The sequence below is a fragment of the Phyllostomus hastatus genome, unplaced genomic scaffold (genome assembly GCF_019186645.2).
Source record: "Phyllostomus hastatus isolate PE091 unplaced genomic scaffold, TTU_PhHast_1.1 phas_scaffold_78, whole genome shotgun sequence".
NCBI classification, from domain to species: Eukaryota; Metazoa; Chordata; class Mammalia; order Chiroptera; family Phyllostomidae; genus Phyllostomus; species Phyllostomus hastatus.
The window spans coordinates 14,865,481-14,877,860 of NW_025334041.1; the positions used below are offsets into that span (position 1 = coordinate 14,865,481).

The following is a 12,380-nucleotide window of genomic DNA, read 5'->3' on the forward strand; positions in this document are numbered from 1 at the left end:
TTAGGAATTATTTCTGGAATTTTCCATTTACTGTTTTCAGACCATGGTTAACTGTAACTGGAATTGCAGAAAGTGAAACTGTGAAAAAGGGGTACCGCTGTAGTCTGTTCTGAGTAGTCTGGAAACTCACTCTCTTCTTCCCAGCAATGAGAAGTGGGCACTTATCCGTGCTTCACAGGAAGGCCTGCTCACAGCACCACTCTGTTTCCTTGCTGTGTCAGGTGACACCCGCGGGCGCCTGCGCCCTTCTCCTATGTAACTGTCTGGGGATGCACCCAAAGTCACAGAATCTTGGGTCCTCCCTCTTTGGGTGAGGAAGCTATAGTGTTCCTGCTGCTTTTGGAAAGTGGTTGGAGATAATAAGGGTCAGGCAGACATCCAAACGGCCAGTCTCACTGAATAAAGCACTGTCTATGATTATTAGTGTTCAGTTCCCTTTGGGAAAATAATCAACTAATACCATGCTAGTATCCCGAGTTTCAGGCATTCAGTGCATTAGGTCGAAGTATCACAGGAAGTAAGTTTTATTAAGGTCCCTAATATAGAATACCTTGATTCCTAGTGATGGTAAACATTCTGCTTTTTAGGTGACAAGAAAAATAGAGCCTTAATTCATTTTTTATTCTCAAATTAGGATCTATGCATCCCCTGGCTTACTGTGTGGTATGTGTATTCGCAGGCACACACAACTATGGGATAAACACAGCACCTTCCCAAAGCTTCAGTTTTACTCAGTGGACATTGGATAACTCAGAGAATCTCAAGTCTTGCCACTCTTACATCCAACATATTGCTATTTATTATTAGAAGGCAATATGGCAACTTTTCCATAGTTTCTAAAGGTGTCCTCAAGAACATTATTTCCATGCTGTTCCTTATTTAACTTCAGGATGAGAAAATTGGTTTATCTCTTAAGACCTGCTACTGTTCAAATTAAAAATAACTGCCCATGTAGAAGCTGGAATTAAAACAAACAAAATACTTTTTTTCTTTTAGCTAGATCAGCTTAAACATTTAGATGCTAGGATATGAGGTTCCAAAGAATGAATTCTGAGGAGTTTGGTAACAGAATAATTCTAACTTTCTAATCTTACTCGGGGATTTGAGTAGGAAATTGACAGGTGTTCATAGGTACCTGTCATACAAGGTTTCAGATTTAAGAACTAAAACAAATTGCTCTTTTGGAACTATAAGCCCATGGGGAAAATGATTAACCTTTGTGTGTGTAGCACGTGTGTGTGACATAAGACTAGGCACGTGCTTCTGGTTACTTGCAATTTGGGCTCTGACGTCTCTAGAAATCCTCAAGTTTTTAAACAAATACTGTCATTCATTGGTTGTTGTACAAAGGAGGCACTAAGCTTGATAAACACCATATTATATGATATCCTGCCTAATAGTTCATCTTCTAGGCAGAAAGTAAAATGATCTTTGCAAGAATTTTTACCTAGAATGTAAAATGGACTTTATTTCAACTAAAAGTTAATGCTTTACACCTGGGCTCATTATGCCTGGCTGGCAGGTGTTATTAAGCAATTAAGCACACCTGTGTTGGAACAGCTCTCTGGCTTTGGCCGTATGTAGGTACGTGTAGCAGGAGGGGAGCTCATGATTTGTGTGTGTGTGTGTGTGTGTGTGTGTGTGTATAGGTAGATCTCCCTGGGAAGTCTATCGATTCCTCCAATCTGCCTGATACCCGTCATCTGAAACAGACTACTGAGAAGGCCATTCGATGTCTGCCCTTTAGCAGTATGTTATACTGCCTAGGTGGTGACGTGTGAGCTGAGGGGAGAAAAACAGATGGGAAGGAAGGATTGTCAACTCAGTGGGTGTGAGCACCTGGCCTTATCCTCGTGTTGGGACCATTGCCAACCTGGGGCCTGCAGGTGAAGGGTCACTTACAGCTCCTTGCAAACCTAGACTAAGGGCAGGCTAGAGGGACATGAGCTTTCCGGGTAGCAAGAAGATGGAAAAAGGGCACTTGAGTCACAGTGTATGTGTGGGGGCAGGGAACTGTCACCCTAAAAATAGAATTTAATTTAGTTAAGTTCAATTGAGTTTACCTAGTCTGTGCGAGGTTCTGCATTTAGCTGCTGAGAATATATGAAAATAGGGCAAGTGGAAAGCCTGGAAAAGATGCAAGTGGAAGGACACACACACACACACACACACACGCATGCAGAACTCCCTTGTGGAAAGTCCCGTCTTCCCTGATCCTGGTCAGCTTTTCTGGCCTCTGCCATATTGAGCCACACTATAGACTTTTTTTTTCAAGTTCTAGACTCCTTTTCCTTTCGTCAGTTTCCCCGACTTCCCTGCTGTGAACCCCCACCACACTGGCGATGGAACGCTCCGCTACGCCCTGTCCTGGGTGACTTCCCAGCTGCAGTGCTGTGCTGCAGGCGAGTAACACGCTGCTGGAGTGGAGCGGCTGTCACTGTATCTCTGAATGCCTCAAGACAAACACATCAGTCTGTACTCTTTTTCTTGAGGGTAAGAACAGATTTTATGTAACCCGTATTCTGAAAACACGCAAATCCTCAAAAAACAAAAACACTGCAAGATGTAGGTTTTAATAATCAAGGCAACCAAAATCCAAACTAAAAGAAATACTTTTTATTTTTAAGACTTAAGGACTTATTTTGAATCACTGTGAGAGGAAGCCACACAAAATTAGGGAAGATAGGGTCTTAGAGAAAAGGAAAGAACAATTAACAAAATGGTAAACAACCTTAACATTTCTTGCAGAAACCTCAAGGAGTCAACCTGAGTTTAAATGACCAAATTATAAACACTTTTTTGAAGTCAGTTTCTAAGGGCTGTCAAAAATAAAATCACAGAATATGGTGACAATTGATATTGAAAGCAGGTTTATGTCAGATGCCAGAACATTCCTAGAAGAAGATTCATGAAAAATGCATAGAAACACTTTTGGCTTCATTCATTTCACAAGTCACAAAAAACTAGTAAACCTGCATGGAGGAGCTAGACTCTGCATGGAGGAGCTGTGGGTCTCACAGAAGTCAGTTAACCTCTCTGGCTGTTACTTTCCTTATCTGTAAAACAAGACAATGGGGTGATCTCAGGGCCCCTCCTTTGAGCTCTAAAATCCAATGATTTTGGGGTCCAAATGATTTATGTGTCAATAACAAAGAGCTACTATTAATTTAGTCATTATTCAGTACTTTACCTTTCTAGGAACTATGTTGAAATATCTTAAAACATTACAGTATTTCCTCAATAATTCTATGAGGTAATATCCTCATTTTACAGATAAGAAAACTAAATCTTAGAGATGTTACATATCTTGTCAAAGGTCACAGAGTTTTGAATCCAAGATTTAAGTCTAAATCTATCAGGCTCCAAAGCAGTGCTCCTAAACCTTAGACTGATCTGCTTCTCTAAAAATCCTCTTACACGGCAGCCAAGAAAGAACACTGGATTGGGAGTGAAGTAATGTGGGCTCTTCCCATTGTTGTGTTTTTAGCTAAGTGCCTGGGCTTCTATAAATTCACCTATAAACTCAGGATGTTGGCAAGATGGCCACTGAGGTTGTGCACAGCCTCCATCCACAACTTACCACTTACAAACACAATGATCAACCGCTAAAACCACAGGTTGTCTGAAAACAGGATTTCCCCCATGTCTTGGTGTGGTATTTGGCTTGGAGCTTAGCATGTCTAAAGGAATGTTTGTACTGGCTGATAGGCCACATTTGTAGAAAAGTATATCTCATCCAGCTCAGCCACCTTCATTTTTGACCTTCTGAAGGTCAAAGGCTATAGATATGACACGACTCCTAGCTTGGACCAGTTCTCCCTGCAGCACTGTCCTTAGGTCACACAGACTCCAGTGTGCACCTTGTCCCTATGGCTCCTGGCCCTGTGGCGAAGAACAGGGAGACCTGTGACCAACCAACGAACAGTAACTGTGGTTGGGGACCACAGGATTTCATCTACTTTTGGGGTAAAATCTAAATAGTTTCCATTTTTATCCTTTGCTAGAACAACAATTTTCCTAGGAATTTACCCTAAAGGAAGCACTGGGCAGTGTATAAAGTTGGTACATACAAGGATGTTTCACTGCAGGGATATTGTAACAGGACAAAATGTGAAACAGGCCAAATCTGTGCGAAGAAGACAGGCATTAAACAAAGTATGGTATATTTTGTGATGGGTACTCTGCAGGCCTTCAAAGGGATGGCATTTTCACTGACATGAAAATATCTCTGTAATGTAAATGCTGAGAGAGTAAAAGACGTTTTTGCAAAACAGCATGCATGGCATGATGCCATATGTGCACAATGAGAGGCCCAGAGTGATGTTCACTAAGTACTGATGACATCTCTCGGTGTTGGGAGCACTTCGGCGTCCTCCTTCAGGTCTTGCTATATTTGAATTTTCTGCAATGAGCATGTGTTATTTTTGTTCTAAACAGAAAAAGTAAATACAACAACCAGGCCAATGATACCAAAAGTGTGGTACAAGGAGAACAACATCTTACATTTATAATAGTGTTAAGTGTTTTAATAGAAATGTAAAATTTAAAACTAAGTAAAAGCTTTAAGAACTGAAAAACCTAAAGGGTTATATTAGGGCTATATTAGGGCCTTATAAAGGGTTATAAGGCTGGATTTCACCTACAAGGGGGATGAGAAATAGTCTCTGTCTTCCTGCAAAACAGCACTCTTGTGAGGGCACTCAGGTTTTTCAGAAGAGAGCACTTGATCATGCCAAGTAATTTCATAGGCTGTACTCATTTTGAAATGCACTTATTTTCAACAGTCACACAAATATTCCTAGAAGTATATTAATCCCCCCAAAGTCCACAGGATTTAATAATCAGCCATTAGGAGAAATACTCTTGTAAAGTAAGTTCTTTAAGAAATATAGCATTGGCCCTGGCTGGTGTGGCTCAGTGGTTGAGCTCTGGCCTGTGAATCAAAGTGGTCACTGGTTCGATTCCCAGTCTAGGGCACATGGCCTGGGTTGCGGGCCAGGTCTTCAGTGGAGGGTGTGTGAGAGGCAACCATACATTGATGTTTCTCTCCCTCTCTTTCTCTCTCCCTTCCCCTCTTTAAAAAATAAAATAAAATCTTTTTAAAAAATGAAAGAGATATAGCATTGTAGCTAGGGAAAAAAAGGGCTTCCACAGTTGAAGTGGGCAGAAAATGACTGTGCTGTTTTAAGCTGACAGATAAAATGAAAAATAATGAATATATAGATGGGTATTTCTGAGCTCTTAATGACTAGTTAAAATTAGCAAGGAATCTGAAGTGAGGCCAGAGACCAGCTCAAAGGGACTTACTAATTAAGAATCACTGTTGGTTTAGAAGGTCACAGAATGTTCTCCCCCTCCACTCTCAAGCTAAAACCCTATCACTAAAAAACAAAACTCAAACTGAACTATGCAGAAGTTTAAGTATGAAATGAAACCGGTTTCACTTGATCCAAAAGTGAAACCTGACGTGAATCTTGTGCTCAGTAACAGCCCTTCTCCTTGAGAAAGTAAATGAGATAGTAGGAAACATTCTGGTGCTGGCACCTGCCAGTTGTCTCAACCCAAGATCTGTCTTTAGAAGTGATGTTTAATCTTGGCACAGGAAGGCATAGCATACTTTAGATGGTCATCTAAAGTCCCAGAATGCAGTAACATGACTCATTTAATAGAAGGCTCTCACCAAGGGACAAACATCTGTTCTGTCTCAGATGTGCAGAGTACAGGAGATGATGCAGACGGCCAAGCGGTGTGGAAGAGTTAGGGAAGGCAAACAGAAAAAAATGAAGATGGTAAGCTTTTTAAAATTTAAATATGGAAAACCTAAGGATGGCAAGGAGAACCTGGGTGAACACTGATTTTAAAGAAAGAGGGAGTTAAGTGAACATAGTGGCTATTCACACAAATACTAAGATTTATGCTTTTTATTAATGAACCAGGAAACTGAGGCTAACTGACTTGCCTAAACTCATATACCCAGACGTGAAATGCTCTTTTTACCGAACAGCTGCTTTCCTTAAGAGAAAAGGGACAAAAAATGGCCTCACAAGAGAAAAAAGACCAATGGCCTACTCCTTCAGTTCTTTTAGCTACACCTAATTTCTTAAGCACAAAGTTAGGTGCCATTCAATCAAATCATATTTTGTAAGCTTTCATGAAGAACTTTAATAATCACACTTATCAAGATCAAAAAGATGCATTCATACTTAGGATACAATATATTCTCTTTTTTTCCCCTTTCCTCCTATCCAAATTACCAATATGTTTCCCTCAAGAAAACCCCCATGAAGCTTCTATGAACAAATCCAACCCAGGGGATCTCTTCCTCTCATGCCCCTAAGGCGGTCAGTGTCCGTCCTGTCTCGGGACCTTTAACTGCCTCCGTGCAGCGGCCGCCTCACCGCAGGAGCCTCTGTGCTCTCTGACGGCTTCATGCTTCTGTGTCCATCTCATGCACGGCGAATCTGAGGACAGGACCGTGATACGTGTTTTTCACATACCCTGCTGCTGCTCAACCCACACATTTCAAATTCTAGATGAGCCGTAATACTGGTCATATGCCAAAATATCATTTGTTTAAACTATACTTTTATAACCAGCTAACCATACCACATGCTGCCGTACGACATGCTCTGTTGTTGATAACAGCTGAGGATAGTTACCTCTTATACCCGATGACCAGTTTTCAAAGGGAATAATCACACCAAACCTATCTGAACATGATTTAATACTTCTGGCATGGCAGATGGTATTGTGCCTCTGGGTCATCATATGAACACTTACTAAAGGCAGCTGACAGTAGTTTCCAAGTGACGTGAAATAGCAAATAGTGGTAATTTATCCCTTACCCTATTGGTCATTCAGCCTGACTCTTACGCTTCTGGCCCTGCATTCATGTGCCTACCACCCTCCAGTTAATTCCAGGATGGCTAGATCCCTTAAAACACCACTGCACAGAGACACCATTCCTAGTTTCCCCATCACTTCGCACTTACAGCCCTCAGTCAAATACCTGCAGCTGTTTCTGCTCTCCCAGCCTTTTCAGGAGGCTGATCTGTTCATTCATAATGGCTCTGGCTGTGGCTTACAGAGGAGTCTGATGTTATCCCTCCCATGGTTAGTCATATTTCCCTGGGGTTTCTGGAAGATGCAGTGACTAAACACAAAAGGAAACAGATCCCTGCAAGTGAAAACCTCAGGCCTTGTACCTGTGTCGGGTGCAAGTGGCCGAGGTTGATTTTAGAACACAACTACAAAAACTGTTATGTAGATGTTTGAAAAGAAAAACAAAACAAAATAAAACAAAATGGAGGTTCTCAATGTCGCTATTTTGGAAGACATTCTAGAAAGGCAGAGCACTCTTCTGAGACTGACCTCAGAGTAGGTTTTAACCTCTTCTGCATGAATGTGAGGACCGTCTGTCTACCAAACTGCTCGCAAACAATCAGGCAGGAGGCATACTTACTGTGTACAAGCTGCAAAGAACACAGATTCTTTTTTTTTTTTTCCTGCCACTGGGTACCTATTGCACAGATGACTTAGGAAGCCTAAGGGAGACTCATGACGACCCACACTTGTATTCCAGCAATGGCAGTCTGGGGCACAGAGCCATAGGTGCCACCTGCCTGAGATGCCTGCTGCCCGTTTTGGGCATGCTGTTATTGGGGGGCTCCTGCCCATTTTAGCAGTGCTCACCTTTCCCCCTAGTGCACTGCTTCAACAATACTCTTCTGTGGGGGCAAACACTACTGATGCTCTTATAAATGCCTTGTTGTTTAGTGTAACACCACTTTCCTTTAAGGTTCATGCTTCTTTTATGCACTGGGTTTTTAAAAGCCATATGTGATACACTCTAACTGCTGGTTCCCACCCTGCCCGCAGAGTGGGACCGTCTCCACAGTGCCGGCCTGTTTAAGAGGGAGAGTGGCCATGTTACTGTGAGAAAAGGCACTGTGATCCCTCAAATACACAAGAATTCGAGCAGGAAACTGCACTCTGACTTGAAGGTAATTTCACTTCTCTTGATTTAGGGCCAATCTGTAGTTAAATCCAGTCCTATAAACCAACAGACAAAACTGCTTGTGAAATGTTATATAAAACTGTACTGGTTCATTCACCCTAACAAGCTTGAGTGTAGGCCATTCTTGGAGATATTGCGGGTCTGGTTTCAGACCATTGCAATAAAGCAATTTGTAATCTTTTTGCTAGTGGAGGGTGTAGTTTACAATTTATAAAAAATGCAACATGTGAAGCACAACAAAGCAAAGTGCAATAAAACAGGTGTGCCTCAGAGGGGAGAGGAGAGGGAATTTGAGGGGAATTTCAGGGGAAAAGGAGAAGAGTTTACAGGAAGAAGTATAAAGGACACATGGATAAAAACTAGGGGTGGGTGGAAATGGGAGGGAGGTGGGGAGGGCTGGGTGGGTGGGTTGGGATAGGAGTAAAAGATAGAAAATTGTACTGCAACAACAATTAAAATAAAAAATATTTTTTAAAAAGCAAAACAGACAAAAATTAATGAAACCAAACTATTTTGTTTCTTTGAAAAAAATCCACAAAACCAATAAATCTTTAGCTATAGTGACCAAGAAAGAAAGAACACAAATTACTAAAATTAGGAATGAAAGGAAAATAACTAACACCTTTATAGATATTAAAGGGATTATCAGAGGATACTATGAACAACTTTATGCCAACAAATTAGACAACTTAGATGAAATGAAAAATTACCAGAAAGACACAAATTACCAAAGTGGACTCATAAAGAAACAGAAAACATGAACAGATTATAAGGACTTGAATTATTAATTGAAAATCTTCCCACAAAGAACAGCCCAGGACCAAATGGCTTTAATGATGAATTCTATCCCAAAAAGAAATAGTGTCAATCTTACACAAATTTTATAAAGAATGCCAGGAATAATTAAGAAAATATTTTCATTCATAAAATCAATCTTCATTTAAAGTAGGGAAGCCAATCTGGCCTATCAATGATGAAGAAAATTTCCAACCCCCCCCCCCCCCCGCCCCCCAAAACAGGTGTGCCTGTTCCCATGCTGGGCCAGACACTAATCCCAGTGATGAACCTACTTCCGAGTTCTGAGTCAGCAAGTGTGCTCAGGGTGAACCTTCTGGGCATGATGGTCCCTGTGGTTTTCTGTCTTTATAATTTTTCTGTCTTTATAATCTAGGCTCACCCTGTAGTCCTACTCCTGGCTTGTTCTGATAGGCAATAAGCAGAATCCCCGTTTCTCGAGGGCACAGACTGTTTCTCCATCATACGGACATGGTGAGCCTAGACCCTCACAAAGATCTTAGTTCTCAGAGCTCATCATTTATTTGACAAGAAGAGTCCAAATAAAAATTGGTGAAGTAAGTCAAATTTTATTAGGCATCAATATCATAAGACATTCCCATGCTACTATTTGAGAACACCAGCACCAAGAGAGGAGAGCACTAGATACAAATAAATAATGCCTAGTAATCACTGAGCCCTTGAAAACCTTAAAAAAAAGCAGGTACAGGAGGGGAAGGGATGGCTCAACAGGCTTTATAAAAGGGTCATAACAGGAACAATATCATTTCAATTCAATACAGTAACCCAAGAGTTCCTTCTCTCAATTCTTAAAAAAAATATTAAGATCTTCTTATAATTTTTAAATCAGCAATTAATACAAATATTTGCCTCCTCTCATCAGTGATATCCAAAGGAATATCTAAAGGCAATAGTTTATAGGGATATGGGCTTAATTCTGGATAATTCAATTAAGTAATAATGAGTAAATTGTCCTCTTTGGAGGAGTTCAGTCCAATAAAAATGGTAATTTGGGGCTGGTATAGAACACACAAAAATGGACCCCATTTAATGATCATTAAAACCATTTTAACATTTGTAAAAATATTAAGTTCAAGAATTTTTAAATGAGATAATTACTAATAGTACTTCCTATGTTCACTTTGGGAGATTCAGTGTAAATAATAATTTATAATGAAATCAACCTTCCCAATTGTTTTACTATTAGACAGAATAAAGACCAATCAACTCATATTGAAATGTTATATACAAATAGTAAATGGTGCAAATTTTTCAAGATGAAGCTTTACAGCAAAAAGAAGGGATAGCCCGATACTTCCAATAGAAACATTTAATAAATAATGTAATAAAATTCTAAGGTGTTAGTGTCAGGGAATAAGAGAGAGTTGATGGAATGAGTGGTTTTTATTGGTAGTTGTTTCCTCAATTATTTGAAGTTTTGCATTGGAAGTCTAAAAATTTGTGGTTGAATATACACAATAGCAGTAAGTATGGGCCATTTATAAGAGCAAGGTAAAGCATCAAATGAGAATTCTGAAGTTACAGTCTCCAGGCTGGTGCAGAATATATATCTCTTTTCAACTGTCCAATAAAAAAAATCAAGGAAAGCGTTAGAACTACAGACTAAAACACAAAGTGCTGAGAGTCATTCTACATTTGCCTTATTCTAGAAACAATGTTCACTGTCTCCTAAATGAAATCAGGATTCTTTTTATCCCTCTGTATATCAAAATAGCTACCAACTTTATTTTATGATAAAACATTTCTAAAAAAACGTGTTTAATTCTTTTTAATGATCAAGTTCACGACAGTTCGGTTTTGGGAAACAGGCTGGGTGTAACTATTATTGACACCTGAAAGCTCTGGCTCATAGAATTACAATTTAAATTCCTCTGGTTTCAGTTTTTACTTGGGAAAAAAGAGTGTATTTATAAATTTCCTGCTCTTGACTTCAAAGGATCCTGAGAAATTAAAAAGTACTAAAATTAAATAGCCCCTGCACAGACTTAACCTTACCTGGAGTGAAATGGATGTGCAGGTGTGACAGCCTCTCAAGTACCCTGACACTGTGCTCACTGGATTGTTTGGCACAGGCCATGAGGCCTCCTGGTACCTCAGTCTTCTACTGAGAAGAAGAGCCAAATATATCTTTAGTAAAAAAAAAAAAAAACCTGCCTATACTCTGGAGATGGAGAAATGGACCAGAGATGGATGTAGAAGCTGAGAGCAGCCCAACAGGGAAAGCCCAAATATGAAGGTATTTACCTATTCTAATCTGACCCTCCTTCCCTGAAGAGGTCTTCTGGATATCTGGCAGCATGTCCACTCACTGCATTACGATGTTAAGTATTATAATAAGAAGGAGAAGCTGCTGAGGCCTCCTTCTCCACCACAATAGAGGAGGAACTGCCAAGGCTGGGGACTATGCGGCAGCCAGGCCAGGTGTGGTCTTACTGGCCCGGACTGAGCAACCACTAAAAGTTGGCATATAGCTAACACTGTGGCTAACGAACATCTCTGTTACTGTCTACACAGACCAGTAGATGGAATTTCTTTTCAAATGGCAAGACCATACTTTATGGTCTGACCTCGGGGATCTCTCTCTAGCTGTATGCCATAAGCCGCAGGAGCCCTGGTCTGTCTCACCTTCCCCAAAGCAGTCAGTCACATGCTGGTCTCCTTATAGTGATGCTCATAATACTCATGAGCTCTGGAGAATAGGAAATGGGAAGGATCCTTCCTGTATGTCTTGGTAAGACAAATGCTTCACAGGACAGCAGTTATCCTTGAACACAGTGTTGGTTACTTCGAATTCCCTAGATGCCCAGAGGTCTAGTGCAAGGCTGTGCCAAATCCAGCCGTCTGCCGGTTTCTGTGAGTAAAGTTTTGTTGTAATACAGCCATGTCCATTTGTTTATGTATTGTTTATGGCTGATTTCTTGCTGTAGCATCAGAGCTGAACAGTTACAGCAGAGACTATTTAGTAGACAAAGCTCAAAATATTTATTATCTGCTCCTTCATAGAAAAAGTTTGCCAAGCCTTGATTATTGCATGTTGGTATATAACCCTTTGGAAATGAAGGATAGCTTGCCTGCCCCAAGAATTTCCTACATATTATAGATGACACATATCCTATATTTGGGTGTCCTACTTTTACACTTTTACTGGGTAAACCCAAAAGCCGCCAATTGCAAGTAAAACTCAGAGCAGGAGAATGTTCAGTAAGTGGGACAGGCTCAGTGGCATGACTTGGCTGCTCAGGCTGCACTGTGACCCTGGGGCACCAGGATGCGACCAGGATGCTGCATATAGCTTGAAGCATGCCCCAGCATGATCGCAGAGCATGCCGCTGGATTCTGGAGCAAGGCCACCCTACTAAACAGGTGCCATTTTCTCAGTAACAGCTCTGGCTGGCCACTAGGTTCCAACAGACAGTGAATACCTGACTCCCAAGGAACCCAGGTGATCACATCATTAATCCTTTTTGAAGTTTTACCTGATCTACCAAATTATACACAGCATGCTTTTAACCAATAATCTGACATGTAAAAATAAGACTGGGCTTAC

At 40.7% G+C, this 12,380-nt stretch overlaps 1 protein-coding gene and 1 long non-coding RNA gene across 5 annotated transcripts in view; one reads left to right on the forward strand and one right to left on the reverse strand.

Annotated features, from left to right (window-relative positions):
- The window catches only part of LOC123811764, a 65,274-nt gene that overhangs the window by 10,958 nt on the left and 41,936 nt on the right, over positions 1–12,380 (forward strand). The window lies entirely within an intron of this gene.
- The window catches only part of KLHL7 (kelch like family member 7), a 54,366-nt gene that overhangs the window by 7,277 nt on the left and 34,709 nt on the right, over positions 1–12,380 (reverse strand). The window lies entirely within an intron of this gene.